General features: G+C 47.8%; 1 pseudogene; it reads left to right on the forward strand.

Moving 5' to 3' along the window:
* Positions 1-7693: 7693 nt before the first annotated feature.
* Positions 7694-18878, forward strand: LOC135050434 (homeobox protein OTX1 B-like; annotated as a pseudogene).
* Positions 18879-22811: the final 3933 nt, after the last annotated feature.

Here is a 22811-nt window from a genome sequence, read left to right on the forward strand (position 1 = left end):
GTCTAGTTCCCTGTGAACTAACGGCGGATACCGGACGCACGTCTAACACCAACATAGTTGTCAAGGCCTCAGTTATCCGCTTTGCAGCAGGATGACTGCTGTGATATTTCATCTTCCTCGCAAAGGACTGTTGAACAGTCAATTGCTTACTGGAAGTAGTACAAGTGGGCTTACGACTTCCCCTCTGGGATGACCATCGACTCCCAGCAGCAACAACAGCAGCGCCAGCAGCAGTAGGCGTTACACGCAAGGATGCATCGGAGGAATCCCAGGCAGGAGAGGACTCGTCAGAATTGCCAGTGACATTGCCTGCAGGACTATTGGCATTCCTGGGGAAGGAGGAAATTGACACTGAGGGAGTTGGTGGGGTGGTTTGCGTGAGCTTGGTTACAAGAGGAAGGGATTTACTGGTCAGTGGACTGCTTCCGCTGTCACCCAAAGTTTTTGAACTTGTCACTGACTTATTATGAATGCGCTGCAGGTGACGTATAAGGGAGGATGTTCCGAGGTGGTTAACGTCCTTACCCCTACTTATTACAGCTTGACAAAGGGAACACACGGCTTGACACCTGTTGTCCGCATTTCTGTTGAAATAGTTCCACACCGAAGAGCTGATTTTTTTGGTATTTTCACCAGGCATGTCAACGGCCATATTCCTCCCACGGACAACAGGTGTCTCCCCGGGTGCCTGACTTAAACAAACCACCTCACCATCAGAATCCTCCTGGTCAACTTCCTCCCCAGCGCCAGCAACACCCATATCCTCCTCATCCTGGTGTACTTCAACACTGACATCTTCAATCTGACTATCAGGAACTGGACTGCGGGTGCTCCTTCCAGCACTTGCAGGGGGCGTGCAAATGGTGGAAGGCGCATGCTCTTCACGTCCAGTGTTGGGAAGGTCAGGCATCGCAACCGACACAATTGGACTCTCCTTGTGGATTTGGGATTTCGAAGAACGCACAGTTCTTTGCGGTGCTACTGCTTTTGCCAGCTTGAGTCTTTTCATTTTTCTAGCGAGAGGCTGAGTGCCTCCATCCTCATGTGAAGCTGAACCACTAGCCATGAACATAGGCCAGGGCCTCAGCCGTTCCTTGCCACTCCGTGTGGTAAATGGCATATTGGCAAGTTTACGCTTCTCCTCCGACAATTTTATTTTAGGTTTTGGAGTCCTTTTTTTACTGATATTTGGTGTTTTGGATTTGACATGCTCTGTACTATGACATTGGGCATCGGCCTTGGCAGACGACGTTGCTGGCATTTCATCGTCTCGGCCATGACTAGTGGCAGCAGCTTCAGCACGAGGTGGAAGTGGATCTTGATCTTTCCCTAATTTTGGAACCTCAACATTTTTGTTCTCCATATTTTAATAGGCACAACTAAAAGGCACCTCAGGTAAACAATGGAGATGGATGGATACTAGTATACAATTATGGACGGACTGCCGAGTGCCGACACAGAGGTAGCTACAGCCGTGAACTACCGTACTGTGTCTGCTGCTAATATAGACTGGTTGATAAAGAGATGTCGTAGTATGTATGTATGAAGAAGAAAGAAAAAAAAACCACGGTTAGGTGGTATACAATTATGGACGGACTGCCGAGTGCCGACACAGAGGTAGCCACAGCCGTGAACTACCGTACTGTACTGTGTCTGCTGCTAATATAGACTGGTTGATAAAGAGATGTCGTAGTATGTATGTATGAAGAAGAAAGAAAAAAAAACCACGGGTAGGTGGTATACAATTATGGACGGACTGCCGAGTGCCGACACAGAGGTAGCCACAGCCGTGAACTACCGTACTGTACTGTGTCTGCTGCTAATATAGACTGGTTGATAAAGAGATGTAGTAGTATGTATGTATGAAGAAGAAAGAAAAAAAAACCACGGGTAGGTGGTATACAATTATGGACGGACTGCCGAGTGCCGACACAGAGGTAGCCACAGCCGTGAACTACCGTACTGTACTGTGTCTGCTGCTAATATAGACTGGTTGATAAAGAGATGTCGTAGTATGTATGTATGAAGAAGAAAGAAAAAAAAACCACGGTTAGGTGGTATACAATTATGGACGGACTGCCGAGTGCCGACACAGAGGTAGCCACAGCCGTGAACTACCGTACTGTACTGTGTCTGCTGCTAATATAGACTGGTTGATAAAGAGATGTCGTAGTATGTATGTATAAAGAAGAAAGAAAAAAAAAACCACGGTTAGGTGGTATACAATTATGGACGGACTGCCGAGTGCCAACACAGAGGTAGCCACAGCCGTGAACTACCGTACTGTACTGTGTCTGCTGCTAATATAGACTGGTTGATAAAGAGATGTCGTAGTATGTATGCATGAAGAAGAAAGAAAAAAAAACCACGGTTAGGTGGTATACAATTATGGACGGACTGCCGAGTGCCGACACAGAGGTAGCCACAGCCGTGAACTACCGTACTGTACTGTGTCTGCTGCTAATATAGACTGGTTGATAAAGAGATGTCGTAGTATGTATGTATGAAGAAGAAAGAAAAAAAAACCACGGTTAGGTGGTATACAATTATGGACGGACTGCCGAGTGCCGACACAGAGGTAGCCACAGCCGTGAACTACCGTACTGTACTGTGTCTGCTGCTAATATAGACTGGTTGATAAAGAGATGTCGTAGTATGTATGTATGAAGAAGAAAGAAAAAAAAAACCACGGTTAGGTGGTATACAATTATGGACGGACTGCCGAGTGCCGACACAGAGGTAGCCACAGCCGTGAACTACCGTACTGTACTGTGTCTGCTGCTAATATAGACTGGTTGATAAAGAGATGTCGTAGTATGTATGTATAAAGAAGAAAGAAAAAAAAACCACGGTTAGGTGGTATACAATTATGGACGGACTGCCGAGTGCCGACACAGAGGTAGCCACAGCCGTGAACTACCGTACTGTACTGTGTCTGCTGCTAATATAGACTGGTTGATAAAGAGATGTAGTAGTATGTATGTATGAAGAAGAAAGAAAAAAAAACCACGGGTAGGTGGTATACAATTATGGACGGACTGCCGAGTGCCGACACAGAGGTAGCCACAGCCGTGAACTACCGTACTGTACTGTGTCTGCTGCTAATATAGACTGGTTGATAAAGAGATGTCGTAGTATGTATGTATGAAGAAGAAAGAAAAAAAAACCACGGTTAGGTGGTATACAATTATGGACGGACTGCCGAGTGCCGACACAGAGGTAGCCACAGCCGTGAACTACCGTACTGTACTGTGTCTGCTGCTAATATAGACTGGTTGATAAAGAGATGTCGTAGTATGTATGTATGAAGAAGAAAGAAAAAAAAACCACGGTTAGGTGGTATACAATTATGGACGGACTGCCGAGTGCCGACACAGAGGTAGCCACAGCCGTGAACTACCGTACTGTACTGTGTCTGCTGCTAATATAGACTGGTTGATAAAGAGATGTCGTAGTATGTATGTATAAAGAAGAAAGAAAAAAAAACCACGGTTAGGTGGTATACAATTATGGACGGACTGCCGAGTGCCGACACAGAGGTAGCCACAGCCGTGAACTACCGTACTGTACTGTGTCTGCTGCTAATATAGACTGGTTGATAAAGAGATGTCGTAGTATGTATGTATGAAGAAGAAAGAAAAAAAAACCACGGTTAGGTGGTATACAATTATGGACGGACTGCCGAGTGCCGACACAGAGGTAGCCACAGCCGTGAACTACCGTACTGTACTGTGTCTGCTGCTAATATAGACTGGTTGATAAAGAGATGTCGTAGTATGTATGTATGAAGAAGAAAGAAAAAAAAACCACGGTTAGGTGGTATACAATTATGGACGGACTGCCGAGTGCCGACACAGAGGTAGCCACAGCCGTGAACTACCGTACTGTACTGTGTCTGCTGCTAATATAGACTGGTTGATAAAGAGATGTCGTAGTATGTATGTATAAAGAAGAAAGAAAAAAAAACCACGGTTAGGTGGTATACAATTATGGACGGACTGCCGAGTGCTGACACAGAGGTAGCCACAGCCGTGAACTACCGTACTGTACTGTGTCTGCTGCTAATATAGACTGGTTGATAAAGAGATGTAGTAGTATGTATGTATGAAGAAGAAAGAAAAAAAAACCACGGGTAGGTGGTATACAATTATGGACGGACTGCCGAGTGCCGACACAGAGGTAGCCACAGCCGTGAACTACCGTACTGTACTGTGTCTGCTGCTAATATAGACTGGTTGATAAAGAGATGTCGTAGTATGTATGTATGAAGAAGAAAGAAAAAAAAACCACGGTTAGGTGGTATACAATTATGGACGGACTGCCGAGTGCCGACACAGAGGTAGCCACAGCCGTGAACTACCGTACTGTACTGTGTCTGCTGCTAATATAGACTGGTTGATAAAGAGATGTCGTAGTATGTATGTATGAAGAAGAAAGAAAAAAAAACCACGGTTAGGTGGTATACAATTATGGACGGACTGCCGAGTGCCGACACAGAGGTAGCCACAGCCGTGAACTACCGTACTGTACTGTGTCTGCTGCTAATATAGACTGGTTGATAAAGAGATGTCGTAGTATGTATGTATGAAGAAGAAAGAAAAAAAACCCACGGTTAGGTGGTATACAATTATGGACGGACTGCCGAGTGCCGACACAGAGGTAGCCACAGCCGTGAACTACCGTACTGTACTGTGTCTGCTGCTAATATAGACTGGTTGATAAAGAGATGTCGTAGTATGTATGTATAAAGAAGAAAGAAAAAAAAACCACGTTTAGGTGGTATACAATTATGGACGGACTGCCGAGTGCCGACACAGAGGTAGCCACAGCCGTGAACTACCGTACTGTACTGTGTCTGCTGCTAATATAGACTGGTTGATAAAGAGATGTCGTAGTATGTATGTATGAAGAAGAAAGAAAAAAAAACCACGGTTAGGTGGTATACAATTATGGACGGACTGCCGAGTGCCGACACAGAGGTAGCCACAGCCGTGAACTACCGTACTGTACTGTGTCTGCTGCTAATATAGACTGGTTGATAAAGAGATGTAGTAGTATGTATGTATAAAGAAGAAAGAAAGAAAAAACCACGGGTAGGTGGTATACAATTATGGATGGACTGCCGAGTGCCGACACAGAGGTAGCTACAGCCGTGAACTACCGTACTGTGTCTGCTGCGACTGGATGATAAATAATGATATAAAAAATATATATATATCACTACTGCAGCCGGACAGGTATATATATTATATAATGACGGACCTGCTGGACACTGTCTGTCAGCAGAATGAGTTTTTTATAGAATGAAAAAAAAAACACCACACAAGTGAAGTCACACGACGAGTGTTTAACTTTTTCAGGCAATCACAATATAGTATACTACTAACTATACTGGTGGTCAGTGTGGTCAGGTCACTGGTCAGTCACACTGGCAGTGGCACTCCTGCAGCAAAAGTGTGCACTGTTTAATTTTAATATAATATGTACTCCTGGCTCCTGCTATAACCTATAACTGGCACTGCAGTGCTCCCCAGTCTCCCCCACAATTATAAGCTGTGTGAGCTGAGCACAGTCAGATATATAATATATACATAGATGATGCAGCACACTGGGCTGAGCAGTGCACACAGATATGGTATGTGACTGTCTTGTACTCCTGGCTCCTGCTATAACCTATAACTGGCACTGCAGTGCTCCCCAGTCTCCCCCACAATTATAAGCTGTGTGAGCTGAGCACAGTCAGATATATAATATATACATAGATGATGCAGGCATGCAGCACACTGGGCTGAGCAGTGCACACAGATATGGTATGTGACTGAGTCACTGTGTGTACCGTTTTTTTCAGGCAGAGAACGGATATATTAAATAAAACAACTGCACTGCTGGTGGTCACTGTGGTCAGTCACTAAACTCTGCACTCTCTTCTACAGTATCAGCCTCAGGTCAATCTCTCTCTCTCTCTCCTAATCTAAATGGAGAGGACGCCAGCCACGTCCTCTCCCTATCAATCTCAATGCACGTGTGAAAATGGCGGCGACGCGCGGCTCCTTATATAGAATCCGAGTCTCGCGAGAATCCGACAGCGTCATGATGACGTTCGGGCGCGCTCGGGTTAACCGAGCAAGGCGGGAAGATCCGAGTCGCTCGGACCCGTGAAAAAAAACATGAAGTTCGTGCAGGTTCGGATTCAGAGAAACCGAACCCGCTCATCTCTAAAAATTATGTATATCTAAGTATATACTTGGAATTGACTTTAAAAACTAGTCAATAGGTAAGATCGTGATATGACCACTTCTTCTCTGTATATCTATATAATTTATACCATCTATATAATTTAAAAGAGTAATAGATTTATTAAAATGTACTATGGTGAAGTTATATTTTTACACTATATATATATATATATGGTTTTAATTTATATAAGTAGTGTTAGGTTGTGTGTATTGGTAATAATGCATTGGGAGATTGCTATTCTAAAAGAACATCATAGTAAGTTGGAGTAGGAGGTGTTAAACTTAATTAACAATACAGGTGTATGGAATCATGAATGGTTTAAAAACACATCTCTATCCAGACGGCCTCACTACGTTCTGAGGAAGCCGTCGATCTGTCTTGAAGGCGGAGAAATGCGTAAACCTTCTTGATTATTCATCACAAGCCGGCATTTCCATTACATTGAGGATCAACTTGACCTGCATGCAGTGGAGACCATTGGGTGCTCAGGGAGCGAGTGGCATCTGCAGTGGTGCCTGCCATACGGTTTGTGTGCGGCGTGCAGCTCGACACAGAGCACGGAAGGAGTTAGCTACGAAGCGGTCTGGGGAGAGAGCAGCGCTTGAAGCAGCGCCTGCCGCACAGCCCATGTGCGGCGTGTAGCCTGATACAGAGAACGAGGTGAGCACTCATTATTACACCTCGCCCCATTGGGAACACTGCTTGAAAGCCCGTATACCATCAGCTAAATAACCCCTCATTTAAAGAGAATCTTTGATCCGTTTATGATATACTGATTGAGAGACTGTTCCACTTCAGCTGAATACTAATTGAACACCACCTGATGAGCCAATATAATTTTCTGGTAACTTTTAAACAACCACAAGTTAAACGTTTCCATTTGACCTCCTGATATGTCCGCATATAAAGGAACTGCTACCAGCGGCCGGGAGGAGTGATTATAACAATAATATTGGGCTCACGTTTTAGGTGGAATCAGGGGCGTCGGAATAGGGGGGGCAAGGGGGCAGCTCGCTCCCCCCAAACATGAGAGAGGCGCTTAGGTCCGGCGCTACCCGCTCAGAGTCTGCAAAGCAGGGAGGCGCTCTCCGTGCTTTGCTACTCTGCTGCTGCCGGCTGCCCCTGTCACACTGCATGACAGGCAGCAGCACTGGCAGCACAGGGATGGGAGGAGGGGTTAGAGCGTACTCACTGTGAGAGCAGCAGCAGGGGAAGTCCCTGCAACTCACTGCGGTGCCTCTCGTCTCCTCCCCTCCCTGGTATCAGCAATAGGGTCAGAAGAACATGTGCCGAGCAGTGATTGGAGAAGCTCGGCACATGCTGATTAGAAGAGCCCCTGATTGGAGGAGCTGTTACATGCTCCTCTGACCCCTGGAACACGGAGGATCTCCCAGCATGGCCCTTGTCTAAATGTGAGTAATGTATTCAACTCATACTTGCCTACCTGCCCCTCTCCATGAGGGAGAAAAAGCTCTGTTCCTGGACTTTCCTGGTAATGTATGATTGCCATCACCTGTGGTGATACACATTTCTTATCAATTAACTATCTCACCACAGGTGATGGCAATCATACATTACCAGGAAAGTCCAGGAACAGAGCATTTTCTCCCTCATGGAGAGGGTCAGGTAGGCAAGTATGATTCAACTTGACTCCTCTGTCTCCATTGCTCCTGCCTGTCTCTGCCACACTTTCTATACGGGTTGGTTCTATATCGGAGTGGCTGAAGGGACCTTGTGACGTACCTAGGGGAGGAGCTACGTCACCAGGGGGAGGAGCTACGGGCGAACAGGGTACCCGAAAAGTACGCTCGCCACGCTTCGGGCACGGTGGCTCGCTCCGCTCCGCTTCGCTCACCACCTAATTACTAAAGGTAATAGTGGGTGGCGTGGATAGGAGAGGAACTATCCCGCTGGCCTAGCTCCTCCCCCTTGTGTCGTAACTCCTCCCCCTTACGGAAAAGGTCCCTTAGCCCACTTGATTCTAGCATCTACCCTTTCTATACAGCTGCTGTCTCTCTCTCTCTCTCTCTCTCTCAGACTGCTACATGGTTTTCTTTCTGTCAAGCATCTGCCACCCCTCTCCCTGCCCATCATCTGCCTCCCTCTCCGCAGCATCTGCCCCCCCTCTGCCCATCATTTGTCCCCCTCTCTGCAGCATCTGTCCCCCCTTCTCTCTGCCCAGCATCTGCTACCCCTCTTTCTGCCCATCATCTGCCCCCCTCTCCGCAGCATCTGTCCCCCCTTCTCTCTGCCCAGCATCTGCTCCCCCTCTTTCTGCCCATCATCTGCCCCCCCTCTCCGCAGCATCTGTCCCCCCCTCTCTCTGCCCATCATCTGTCCCCCTCTCAGTAGCATCTGTCCCCCCTTCTCTCTGTCCAGCATCAGCTCCCCCTCTTTCTGCCCATCATCTGCCCCCTTCTCCGCATCATCTGTCCCCCCCTCTCTCTGCCCAGCATCTGCTCCCCCTCTTTCTGCCCATCATCTGCCCCCCCTCTCCACAGCATCTGTCCCCCCTCTCTCTGCCCATCATCTGTCCCCCTCACCGTAGCATCTGTCCCCCCTTCTCTCTGTCCAGCATCTGCTCCCCCTCTTTCTGCCCACCATCTGCCCCCTTCTCCGCAGCATCTGTCCCCCCCTCTCTCTGCCCAGCATCTGCTCCCCCTCTTTCTGCCCATCATCTGCCCCCCCTCTCCACAGCATCTGTCCCCCCTCTCTCTGCCCATCATCTGTCCCCCTCACCGTAGCATCTGTCCCCCCTTCTCTCTGTTCAGCATCTGCTCCCCCTCTTTCTGCCCACCATCTGCCCCCCTCTCCGCAGCATCTGTCCCCCCTCTCTCTGACCAGCATTTGCCCCCCTCTCCGCAGCATCTGTCCCCCCTTCTCTCTGTCCAGCATCTGCTCCCCCTCTTTCTGCCCACCATCTGCCCCCTTCTCCGCAGCATCTGTCCCCCCCTCTCTCTGCCCAGCATCTGCTCCCCCTCTTTCTGCCCATCATCTGCCCCCCCTCTCCACAGCATCTGTCCCCCCTCTCTCTGCCCATCATCTGTCCCCCTCACCGTAGCATCTGTCCCCCCTTCTCTCTGTTCAGCATCTGCTCCCCCTCTTTCTGCCCACCATCTGCCCCCCTCTCCGCAGCATCTGTCCCCCCTCTCTCTGACCAGCATTTGCCCCCCTCTCCGCAGCATCTGTCCCCCTTCCCTCTGACCAGCATCTGCCTTCCCTCTCTCTGCCCATCTGCCCCCTTCTCCGCAGCATCTGTCCCCCCCTCTCTCTGCCCATCATCTGTCCCCCTCACCGTAGCATCTGTCCCCCCTTCTCTCTGTCCAGCATCTGCTCCCCCTCTTTCTGCCCACCATCTGCCCCCTTCTCCGCAGCATCTGTCCCCCCCTCTCTCTGCCCAGCATCTGCTCCCCCTCTTTCTGCCCACCATCTGCCCCCCTCTCCGCAGCATCTGTCCCCCCTCTCTCTGACCAGCATTTGCCCCCCTCTCCGCAGCATCTGTCCCCCTTCCCTCTGACCAGCATCTGCCTTCCCTCTCTCTGCCCATCTGCCCCCTTCTCCGCAGCATCTGTCCCCCCCTCTCTCTGCCCATCATATGGCCCCCTCTCCGCAGCATCTGTCCCCCCCATCTCTCTGCCCATCATCTGGCCCCCTCTCCGCAGCATTTGTCCCCCCTTCTCTCTGCCCATCATCTGCCCCCCTCTCCGCAGCATCTGTCCCCCCTCTTTCTACCCAGCATTTGCCCCCCTCTCGCGGCCCATCATCTTTTCCCCTCTCTCTCTGCACAACATCTGCCTCCCCTCCTCTCTCTCTGCCTGGCATCTGCCTCCCGCTGATGGTGCTCCTGTATACCAGCGCCTCTGCCCCTGCTCACGCCGGCACTGGGAGCACTGTGGTTGGATACCTGCCGCGCAGCGGCGGAACTACTGCACCGGGGCCCAAAGCAACAAAGGCTCCCACAGCAGTAGTATGAACAGTACTAATAATGAGTCAAACTGACTCATTATAGTACTCCAAGTATGCAGCCGGCTGCAGGACATGACAAAGAGGAAGGAGGCAGTCCGGGGCTTCTGTTTCCCTCCATCCCCTCCTCTCTCCTCTGACCTCCTCCGCTGGCGCTGACACACTGCTGCTTCTGGCCGGGGTCTGACCGTGACGTCTGATCTCATGACGTTCCCAGTGCAAAAACTGGGGAGAGGACGCCCACTGCAAGGTACCTGCTTTTGCAAGTTTGGCAATACACCAGACAGCAGCCAGTGCTTACCTAACTTATGTACTGTATGTGGGGCTGAACAGTCAAGCTGACATAGAGACCAGCCAGGGTACAGTTTATATTATTCAACTGCCTGCACACTGTCAGAACACCTAAAGCTGCATCCCCATGCACAGAATCCGACACCTGGGAGTTATGTGTCTTAACCCTCCCCCTCTACCCCCCCTAACCCTCCCTACCTGCAGCCTCACCCTAACCCTCCAATCCCCGCAGCCTAAACCTAACCCTCCCTCACCGCAGTCGAACCCTAACCCCCCCGCCCCTCTTTAGTGCCTAACCCTCCCCCCTTTGTGCCTAACCTTCCCTCCCCGCAGCCTAACCCTTCCCCTTAGAGCCTAACCCTCCCTGGGGGTGCATAACCCAAATCCCCCCTTTCCCACGGCCTAAACCTAACCTTCCCGCAGCCTAAACCTAACCCTCCCCCCCCGGCTTACCTCTCCGGTTGCCCAGCACACAGACGTCCAGGATCCGGCGCTGGGATTGTGATCCTATTCGGTATGGCAACGCCAGCATTCCGTGCAGTGCCGGGATTCCGACGTAAGTATTTTGACTGCTGGGATACAAACCAGATCCCATGCTTACCATGTTGCTGGTAATGCATATCCCTTTCATGTCACCCACTGTCACAATGTGCTGGGAAGCTAGGGGCGCCAAACTCAGATTATATCTTGCCCCCCCCAGCCTAAAAACGTTCTGACGCCCCTGGGTGGAATAAACCATCAGTATTTGGATATCCAAAAACTTTAAAGGACATTTTACACTGTAGATTTTCATTCAATTAGTTTTTTTAAGTTTCTTATTTCCTTCATTTTAAGGCATGTGATTGTTCAAATAGTGGAATACATTTTATTATACTTACCGGCCGGTAACAACAAAAATAATCTTTTTATCAGATTTGAATAATAAATCAAAATTATATATATTGGCATATGGTGTATTTATTATTAATATTTTAATATCAGCGCCTCTATCTTTTCCCATTCGTGGGAAAAACTTTGTTTTTTTGTTTTCATCTATTGTGGGAAGAGTAAACCCACTTAAGAGGCTGCAGATATTTAAATACTATCAGCTTGCGCTGGGTTAATCTTTCTATATATATACATCCCTCAGTACAGCACTGCAGCAGCCTGGTCCATGTAGCTCCGCCCCTTCTGTCCAATTTAGCTCCGCCCATTTCAGTCCGTGTAGCTCCGCCCCCTCCTCTGATATGTACCGAGCCACTGACACACAGGTGAGGGGAGGGAGGCAGTGGGCTTTTCATGCTGCCAGCGCCGCACAGCAGCTGGCAGCAGCAGCAGGGGGGACAGGACGGCGCAGCAGGGAAGGGATGCAGAGCAAGGGGAGAGCCTCTCCCTCCCAGCGCCTCACTGCACTGCATCCCTTCGCTGAGCGGGTAGCGCCGGGCCTGATTACACAGCACAGTAATTTCCGTTATTCAGGTTATGCTACACAGTCGTGGCCCTTATACACATTATGCCACACAGTAGTGCATATATATATTAAATATACCTATCCAATGACTGCTGGCACCCCTATGCTTTTTTCATCTGCTCTGGTGCCCCGACCAGGGATACATATCCTTCCAAAAAAGAGACTGGCACTCAGGAGACTGTTGAGAATGTTAAATGTATTGCCTCATTATCAACATTTCAGGGGTATAAGCCCCATCATCAGGACCATCTACCTATTTTTCTATATGGTCCTGACGACGAAGCTTATACCCCCGAAACGTTTATTTAGTGGCAATACATTTAACATTCTCAACAGTCTCCTGAGTACCAGTCTCTTTTTTGGAAGGATATATATATATATATATATATATATATATATATATATAACATATATCCACACTATTCCCCAGCACTCCAGGATCCCCACAAGGTAACAAAGTATTTTGCTGCATTACCTTGAGTAAGGTCTCGGTTGGGGACCGTAACATTGCTGAGCTTCTTTATTATAATTTTGTGACTGTTTGACTTTCTTCACTTTTTCTACTAAACTCATATGATTATTCAATGTGAAAGTCTGGAGAGTGCTATCATTTCCACTATTGTGGAAAACACTGCACTGCACTATGGGTCCCTCCCTGAGAAGGGTTGGACTCTGATTTGGCACCCCAGCATCTGCTTAGGTTGGGTCAGTCTGCAATATATATATATATATATATATATTTATATATATATGTAATTCTTGCACTTTTAGAGGCAGCATCTGAACCCCCCCCCCCCCCCACTTCCCCGGGTAGTTCCTCACCTGCTGTGACAGCCAGCAATGGACACAGCAAGCAGCAGTGGCAGCCGCTGTAATTGGCGCCGGGGTCCGTCACTGCACTGCTCTACTAACAAGAAACTCTACTTAAACCACACCTCCCAGCAGCCCTTGCTTCCGGGAGCTCTTGGTTGCAAGGGCTGCTGGGAGGTGTAGTTTATATAGAGTTTCTTGTTTGTAGTGTGTAGACCCCGGCACCCGCTGCTGCATGCTGTGTTCATTCCTGGCCCTTACAGCAGGTGAGGAACTACCTGGCACGGAGGAAAGGGGAGGAGGAACGGATTCAGCTCCTACCTACTGGCCGTGGGTGGCACTGCTGGGCGGTGCTGCTCCTCTGCTGGTGCCCCTGGCGAGTGCCATCCTGGCCAATAGGTAGATATGCCCCTGTTCCCCAGCACCCTTAATAATAGCAGTAACCAGATTTATATTTCTGTACTGCGTATGCATGTCAAAAATATGTACATAAACTTCCGTATCTAGTTTTAGGGTATATCTGACTTGCGTCTCTTTAAGCCTGGAGTGGCTGAACTGTGGTCAGTCATAGGTGAATCACATTTAGGGCATGTTATTGTAACTGTGACTCATTTATAGGTGAACACATCTGCAGATACACCTGAACTGGCAAAACCGCTATCTTTGATCTTTAAGGATTCAGTTATATCAGGTATGGTTCCCAAAGACTGGCGTATAGCGGAAGTAGTGCCTATATTCAAAAAGGGAAGTAAAGCTGAACCAGGTAACCAGTTAGTCTTACATCTATAGTGGGGAAAGTATTGGAAGGTATTCTAAGAGATAGTATTCAGAAGTTCCTTGAAACCAATAAGGTCATTAAAAGGAATCAACATGGGTTTATGAAGGACAGATCCTGTCAAACCAACTTACTTGGCTTTTATGAAACAGTAAGCGCAAACCTAGATCAGGGTAAAGACGTGGATGTAATCTTTTTAGACTTTGCCAAAGCGTTCGATACTGTACCACACATGAGACTTATCTACAAGCTACAAGAATCAGGGCTAGGAAGCACAATATGCACTTGGGTCAAAAAACGGTTAGATAATAGGAAGCAGCGCGTTGTGGTTAATGGATCTTTTTCAACTTGGACTGAAGTGCTAAGTGGTGTGCCGCAAGGCTCAGTATTAGGACCGCTATTGTTCAATATTTTCATTAACGACCTAACAGAAGGTCTAGAGAGCATGGTGTCAATTTTTGCAGATGATACCAAATTGTGTAAGGCTATAAATACAGAGGAGGATGCCGAGTCTCTTCAGAACGACTTAGTTAAATTAGAAGCATGGGCAGCCAAATGGAGAATGCGCTTCAACACAGACAAGTGTAAGGTAATGCACTGTGGTAACAAGAACATAAATTACACCTACCTACTAAATGGGGTAAAATTAGGGGATTCTGTACTGGAAAAGGACTTAGGTGTCCTCATAGATAGCAAGCTAAGCAGTAGTACCCAAAGTAGGACTGCAGCAAAGAAGGCTAATAAGATATTAGCATGCATAAAACCGGGTATTGATGCTAGGGACGAGAGTATTATACTCCCGTTATATAAATCACTAGTGAGGCCACACCTTGAATACTGTGTACAATTCTGGGCACCGTACTACAAAAAGGATATCCTGGAGCTTGAAAAGGTACAGAGGAGGGCGACCAAACTAATCAAGGGCATGGAGACGATGGAATACAAGGAAAGGCTTGAAAGACTAGGCATGTTTACATTGGAAAAGCGGATACTAAGAGGGGATATGATCAACATCTACAAATATATAAGGGGACAATACACAGAGCTTGCGCGGGACCTGTTTTTGGTTAGATCAACACAGAGGACTCGTGGACACTCGCTCAGGTTAGAGGAGAGGAGATTCCGCACAATACGGCGTAAAGGCTTTTTCACGGTAAGGACAATAAATGTTTGGAATTCCCTGCCCGAGGGAGTTGTAATGGCGGAATCTGTCAACACCTTTAAGAATGGGTTAGATAAATTCCTAATGGATAAGGATATCCAGGGGTATGGTGCATAGTCATGCATTATAGTTACTATAAATAGGGATAAAATGTAACGGCTGACAGCAGCATCAGTCAGAAATTTTAGTCAAATCATCATGCATAGGAGACCACAAATAGGTTGAACTCGATAGCCAATTGTCTTTTTTCAACCTCAGATACTATGTTACTATGTTACCTGTCAGGAGGAAAGTCTCTTGCAGGTCCTCAATCCCTGAAGACAAAATCCACGCTGATCATGGTGATCAACACTTAACTTTGCAGTGCAGTGCCAAAAAGTGAATCAGCAGACTTGATTGACTTGTCTGCTAGGTTTGCATATAGTTTGACATATTTTTTTTTAATATATACTGTATCACTCACAATACAATATTCAGTGTGTTCACACCGCCATCTTGTCACATGTAACTTAGGGTCAATCCTATTAGGTGTGAGTTTCTCTTTAGGGTGGCTTGAACTTGCAGAAAACTGTTTGCAGCATTCGTAGCACTTTTGAATGAATTTGGGCTGAAATCGGGACGCATACCATTCACATCTTGGACCCCTTAGAATGAGAAACCGCAGATAATTTTGTCAGCTCTTTATTGACAATATGGGTTGTTATCATTTTGCAGTACGGTGAACAGCAACAATTCATCATCAGTGATAAAAGCCATAGTTCTACAATGGTGGGGGCTTTTATTTGAATTGACATTAAAAAATAAACAATAGACATGTCCACTTCGTATAAGGTATCATAGATAGAAAATAAATATGTTAATAAATTATTGACTAATATGATCACTGTGTCCCAATAAGGTAATATTATAGCAGACTGCTGAATGAGGAATATTCCTTTTCTGCTTGACTGGCATGGCCAGATTGAAATTTAGAGTGCCAGTAAGTACGGCTCCTTTGCCATTCTAGGTCTTGTCCATGAAGTGGCGGATTTAGCAGGGGGCGATTAGGGCGAACGCCCCCCCTACACATACCGGCACCGGGATGGAGGCCGGGTCCCGCCGTGGTGTTTGGAACGGGGTGGAGAGCGGTGCAGCGCGGCGGGGGAAGGGGAGAGAGAGAGAGCGTCCTGACGCGCATACAGTGGCCTCTGTTCTGACCACGCCCCCTCCTTCCTGTACGCGCGTTAGGACGCTCTCTCTCCCCGTCCCGCGCCGCGCTGCACCGCTATCCACCCCGTTCCCAATACCACGGCGGAACCCGGCCTCCATCCGACTCCTCATGCTGCTGGCTGCTGCCAAAATATGAGTAGGTGTCACTGTCAGTGTATGCCATGTCTCCTCCCCTCCAAGCTAAAGTAAGTGTGTGTGTGTGCCCTCTGTGTTCCATGTCTCCCCCCTCCGCTCCTAGCTAAAGTGCCTGTGTTCCATGTCTCCCCCTCTTCTCCTAACTAAAGTGTATATGTCCCTGCATTATTTTGGCTCATTCAGTGTACAGTAATGTGAATTTCGGCTCATTCTACATGCTGTAATGTGAATTTCGGCTCATACATTGTGCTATGATGTGAATTTCTGCTCATTCAGTGTGCTATAATGTGAATTTCGGCTCATTCTGCGTGCTATAATGTGCATTTCGGCTCATTCTGTGTGCTATAATGTGCATTTCGGCTCATTCAGTGTGCTATGATGTGAATTTCGGCTCATTCTGCGTGCTATAACATGAATTTTGGCTCATTCTGCGTGCTATAATGTGAATTTCGGCTCATTTTGCGTGCTATAATGTGAATTTCAGCTCATTCAGTGTGCTATAATGTGAATTTAAGCTCATACAGTGTGCTATAATGTGAATTTCGGCTCATACAGTGTGCTACAATGTGAATTTCGGCTCATTCAGTGTGCTACAATGTGAATTTCGGTTCATTCAGTGTGCTATAATGTGAATTTCGGATCATACTGTGTGCTACAATGTGAATTTCAGCTCATACAGTGTGCTATAATGTGAATTTCGGCTCATTCTGTGTGCTGTAGAAACAGAATTTATCGGCAGATAAGAACCACTTGGCCCATCTAGTCTGCCCTTTTTTTTTTACATTATTTTTTATCTCTAACCTTATCTGATCCTTATTTCTTTGTAAGAATATCCTTATGTCTATCCCATGCATGTTTAAATTGCCCTACTGTCTTAGCCTCTACCACCCCTGATGGAAGGAATGGCGATTCGCCAGTCTGTATCACCAGTGCGCAGGGTTCTCTCCACTAATTGGCAACATTTTATTAGTAATGGCAACAATAGGAAATTTAGAAGCGAACGGGAATGGCATTACTAAGTGGGAGGGGCTATGATTAGGGGGAGGAGTCATAATTCTTAAACCGCCCCCCCTAAAAGTTAAGTCTAGATCCGCCACTGTGTCCATGTTTAGCCACATGTTGCAGTAGATCCTTACAGGAATTATCGCTGTCAAGCAAAAACTGTATTTCCTTACCTTCTATAACAAATATGATTAGTAGATCCCTTAAAGCTAATATTAGAGGTGAACACAGTAAAGCATTTAGTGAATAGGCTAATAATATGCTACAGAATAATACACTGCATACTTTGATGTTTCAAGGGGATAAGTGCAAGGTTTTTGCTGCTAATATAAATGTGGCTATTGGGATAATTTTTCAGTAAAAAAATAGTTGGAAAATCAGCATGTACCCCCAGAAAAGGGCATATTAATGTTGGGTTGCAGCATAGACGTCTATCACTGTTCCATAGAAAGACATTTTGGCTGTTTTATATGTTTAAAATAGCTGATTATTGCATTATGGGCCTTATTCAGGTTTGTTAGCAATCAAATAAAGTAAGCAATTAGGCAAAACCATGTTGCACGGCATGTAGGGCAGAGGTAACGTGCAGAGAGAGAGTTAAGGGCCCTACACATTTAACGATCCGCCGCCAGGCTGCCCGACGGCGGATACGGCCAACGGGCGACCCGGCGGCGGGGGGGCAGTGACGGGGGGAGTGAAGTTTCTTCACTCCCCCCGTCACCCGGCTAAATAGAAGTGCAAGCAAATATGGACGAGATCGTCCATATTGGCCTGCATGCACAGCCGACGGGGCACCAGCGATGAACGAGCGCGGGGCCGCGCATCGTTCATCGCTTGTGCCTCCACACTGAAAGATATGAACGGTATCTCGTTCATTAATGAACAAGATCGTTCATATCTTTCAGTCAGATCGACCAGTGTATAGGGCCTATTAGATTTGGGTGTGGTGTGTTCAATGGGAAATCTAAATTGCAGTGTAGAAATTAAGCAGCCAGTATTTACCCTGCACTGGAACAAAATAACCTACCCAAATATAAATCTCTCTGCACATCTTCCCCAGCAGTTTTGCCCAGTTGCTTACTTTTTTGGGTTGCTAACAGGGGCGTCGGAACTGGGGGGGGGGGGGGGGGGGGGCAAGGGGGCAGCTTGCCCCCCCCCCATATATGACAGAGGTGCAGGGGAGCGCTTGCCTCCAAATCCCTGCAGCCTGCTTCTCTCCTAGCTCCCCGGGATTATACAACAGGGCAGGGCAGCAGCGGTGTCGGGGGAAAGTGCCGTCCGGCAAAGAAGAAGTGCCGCATGCCCCGGGAGAGCTCGGGTTCGGAGAGCAGCGGCCAGTTCATCCCACCGCCGGCCGTGTCCAGCTCTTGCGGCTCCTCCAAATTCAGCACCAATCCCGGCCTGGGCGTGGCACTGACCTGTAGTGTACCCTTTGCCTCCTCCATCTGGAGCCCGGCCTCCATCTCCCTCTGGTGTAGACCCCCTGCGCCCTGACAGCGCCTCCTGCATGCAGCGCTCCGGCTCCTCATTTACAGCCACCTCCTACCCCATGTCCTGTCCTAAGGCCAGGCCCAGGCCGCCAGCTACAGCCAGGGATACCCGGCCCCTTCCTTCTCTTACTTTGGGGGTGTAGACTGTAGCTTGTACCTGGCCACCATGCACTACCACCACCACCCCCAACTCAGCCCCATTGCCCCCCCTCCTCCATATCCGGCCACCACCTGAGCCAGAGCTCCAGTCACCACCCCCATCACCACCACCACTAGGGCTATGCTGGCACAGCGTTACCCTTCATCTCCTCTGACTGCCTGTACTACAAGGATCAGTCTACCTGGAAGATCTAGGTGCTGTGAGCCCTGGTGCCAGCGGGAAGGACAAGGCAGGGCTCCCCTGTGGCTCTGCCTGGTTCCCAGTAACTTGTGCCTGGACCAATGGTCGAAGTGGGGCGGTATACGGCGGTATGGTATACCGCCACTTCTTCCACTGACCCGGAAAAGCGGAACTGAAAGTGCAGCAGGAGGCGAGGGAAGTGGCCATCCTGCTGCACATGTTGCTCCTCGTCCCTGCGCGGCGGCTGGCGGCTGTGTAGAGCGCTGTACTAGTTCACAGCCGCCCACCGCCGCCAGCAGCCCACCGCTCACTGCTGCCAGCCACCAGCAACAAATGAGGTAATGTTCCCCTGCTGTCACGTCTCTCCCTGTCATTACCATCCCTGTCCCTACTATCACTCTCTCTCTCCCAGCTGTCACTGTCGTCACTCTCTCTCTCCCAGCTGTCACTGTCATCACTCCCTCTCTCCCTGCTGTCACTGTCGTCACTCTCTCTCCCTGTCGTCACTCTCCCTCCCTGTCGTCACTCTCTCCCTGTCGTCACTGTCTTCACTCTCTCTCCCTGTCGTCACTCTCTCTCTCTCCCTGTCGTCACTCTGGCTGTCCCTGTTGTCACAATTTCAGCTCATTCAGTGTGCTACAATGTGAATTTCGGCTCGTACCGTGTGCTACAATGTGAATTTCGGCTCATTCAGTGTGCAACAATGTGAATTTCGGCTCGTACCGTGTGCTACAATATGAATTTCGGCTCATTCAGTGTGCTACAATGTGAATTTCAGCTCATTCAGTGTGCTATAATGTGAATTTCAGCTCATTCACTGTGCTACAATGTGAATTTCCGGCTCATTCAGTGTGCTACAAGGTGAATTTGGGCTCATTCCGTGTGCTACAATGCAAATTTCGGTTCATTCAGTGTGCTACAATGTGAGTTTCGGCTCATTTACAGGTATATGCAATTGTGGTCGAATTCCCGAAATTGTCGAAAAACTGGACTTTTTCGCCAAAAAAAAAAATTTCGACAATGCAATTCAGTACTTTCCGTCAAAAAAACGGACTTTCAAAATTCGACTTTTTGAAATTCGACATTTGTCAAATTCGACATTTCTGCAATGGTACAAATGCGGCAATTCGACAAAAGTATATTCAATTGAAGTTTGGTGACCTCACCGCTAACCGCAAAGTTCCCACCATTGAGTATAATGGAGAGGCTTTGCGATGCGCTGTCTGACAGCTCAGACGTGCAGCCAATCAGCAGAGTGCCAGGACGTTGCGCTCGCTGATTGGCTTAAGAGACCTTTCTGTGACAGCAGTCACGGGGGGGGGGTCTCTGCATTCGGGGAAAGGGGTCCCATGTGTAAACATGGGACCCCTTTCAGTCCGGCTTGGTCGGGTGTTCGTTTATTTTTTTTGCCAAGTACGAGGATTTATATCTGGACACTGGATTGAGATGAGTATAATTTTATTCACAGGTACCCCGGATCGTCGGATCAGGAGATGTGGCAGTCGGCGGGTCAACATAGGTAAGTATGTGTGTGTCGGCAGGTGTGAAATAAAGTTTTACTCTCACGGTGTGTGTCTCCTGTTTTTATTTGGGTATTTTTTTTCCAGTAGTACTACAGGTACCAGCGGGCCCGTTTTTCTCCCGCATGCTGGTACTTGTGGTTCTCCAAGTACCAGCTTGCGGGGGAGGCTTGCTGGGACTTGTAGTACTACAGGAAAAAACAATATTCTTGTCATTTTCTCAAGGCTATCAGCCCCCCATCCGCAGCCCTTGGATGGGGGGGGACAGCCTCGGGCTTCACCCCTGGCCCTTGGGTGGCTGGGGGGGGACCCCTTGATTGAAGGGGTCCCCACTCCCCCAGGGTACCCCGGCCAGGGGTGACTAGTTGGATATTTAATGCAACGGCCGCAGGGCGCTGTTTAAAAGTGACCCCCGGCTGTGGCATTATCTGTCCAGCTAGTGGAGCCCGATGCTGGTGTAAAAAATATGGGGGACCCCTACTCTTTTTGTCCCCCGTATTTTTTTCACCAGCACCAGGCGCAGAGCCCGGTGCTGGTTTTAAAAATACGGGGGATCCCCTGTCCGGAATTTTAGAACCAGGACCAGCTCGAAGAGCCCGAGGCTGGTTATGCTTTGGAAGGGGGACCCCACGCAATTTTTTTTCGGGTTTTTTCCTGTTTTTTAAAAATCGGAACAAAATCCGTCAAATCGGCCGTTTTTCGTCAGCGGGACTGTCGAATCCGTTTTTTATTGAATATGGTCAATTTCGGCACCCACTTGCCGAAATTAGATGGTCGAATTGTGTCGAATTAAAAAACGGCCGAAAAATTGCCGCGATTCGCCGCTAATTGCATATACCCCTTAGTGTGCTACAATGTGAGTTTCGGCTCATTCAGTGTGCTACAATGTGAATTCCGGCTCATTCAGTGTGCTACAAGGTAAATTTGGGCTCATTCAGTGTGCTACAAGGTGAATTTGGGCTCATTCAGTGTGCGTCAATGTGAATTTCGGCTCTTTCAGTGTGCTGCAAGGTGAATTTCGGCTCATTCAGTGTGCTACAAGGTGAATTTGGGCTCATTCAGTGTGCTACAATGTGAATTTGGGCTCATTCAGTGTGCTACAATGTGAATTTCGGCTCATTCAGTCTGCTTCAATGTGAATTTCGGCTCTTTCAGTGTGCTACAAGGTAAATTTGGGCTCATTCAGTGTGCTACAATGTGAATTTCAGCTCATTCAGTGTGCTACAATGTGAATTTAGGTTCATTCAGTGTGCTGCAATGTGATTTTCGGCTCATTCAGTGTGCTATAATGTGAATTTCGGCTCATTCAGTGTGCTACAATGTGAATTTCGGCTCATTCAGTGTGCTATAATGTGAATTTCGGCTCATTCAGTGTGCTACAATGTGAATTTCGGCTCATTCAGTGTGCTACAAGGTGAATTTCGGCTCATTCAGTGTGCTACAATGTGAATTTCGGCTCATTCAGTGTGCTACAATGTGAATTTCGGTTCATTCAGTGTGCTACAATGTGAATTTCGGTTCATTCAGTGTGCTACAATGTGAATTTCGGCTCATTCAGTGTGCTACAATGTGAATTTCAGCTCATTCAGTGTGCTATAATGTGAATTTCGGCTCATTCAGTGTGCTACAATGTGAATTTCGGCTCATTCAGTGTGCTACAAGGTGAATTTCGGCTCATTCAGTGTGCTACAATGTGAATTTCGGCTCATTCAGTGTGCTACAATGTGAATTTCGGTTCATTCAGTGTGCTACAATGTGAATTTCGGTTCATTCAGTGTGCTACAATGTGAATTTCGGCTCATTCAGTGTGCTACAATGTGAATTTCAGCTCATTCACTGTGCTACAATGTGAATTTCGGTTCATTCAGTGTGCTACAATGTGAATTTTGGCTCGTACCGTGTGCTATAAGGTGAAAGGGGCACCAGTACTAGATAGTATAAGGGGTTCTACTGCACGGGACACGCCCCCTTTTCGGTGACCACGCCCCTTTTTTGGAGCGAAGGCATGCACATAATTACGTCCTTTACTTTTGCATACCCCCACTTCAAAATTTCCACTTCGACCACTAGCCTGGACCTCATACACTGCTCTGCTCAGCCATGGCCTCTATTTATTGCTCGTCTGGGATCTGGACTGTACCCTCAGGCCCTTCCATTGAGATGCTCTATGAATGGTGTTCCAACCCAAAGCTCCTGGGTAAGTGTATATACGTGGGGGAGATTCCCCTCCCCCATCTATTGTCAATCTGTACAGACTCAGATGTGATTTTTGTCCCCTCTTCGCCCAGAAACTATATTATATAGGACTTTTAGCCACTTGGGTGCATGAAGCAGCTGGAATATGTACATATTCGATCCGTTTTTAGGATCCATTTTCATTTCTTAAGTTAATTATAATTGTTTTTGAGTTTAATATTTCCTAACACA

Source organism: Pseudophryne corroboree, chromosome 2 (assembly GCF_028390025.1).
Source record: "Pseudophryne corroboree isolate aPseCor3 chromosome 2, aPseCor3.hap2, whole genome shotgun sequence".
Lineage (NCBI taxonomy): Eukaryota > Metazoa > Chordata > Amphibia > Anura > Myobatrachidae > Pseudophryne > Pseudophryne corroboree.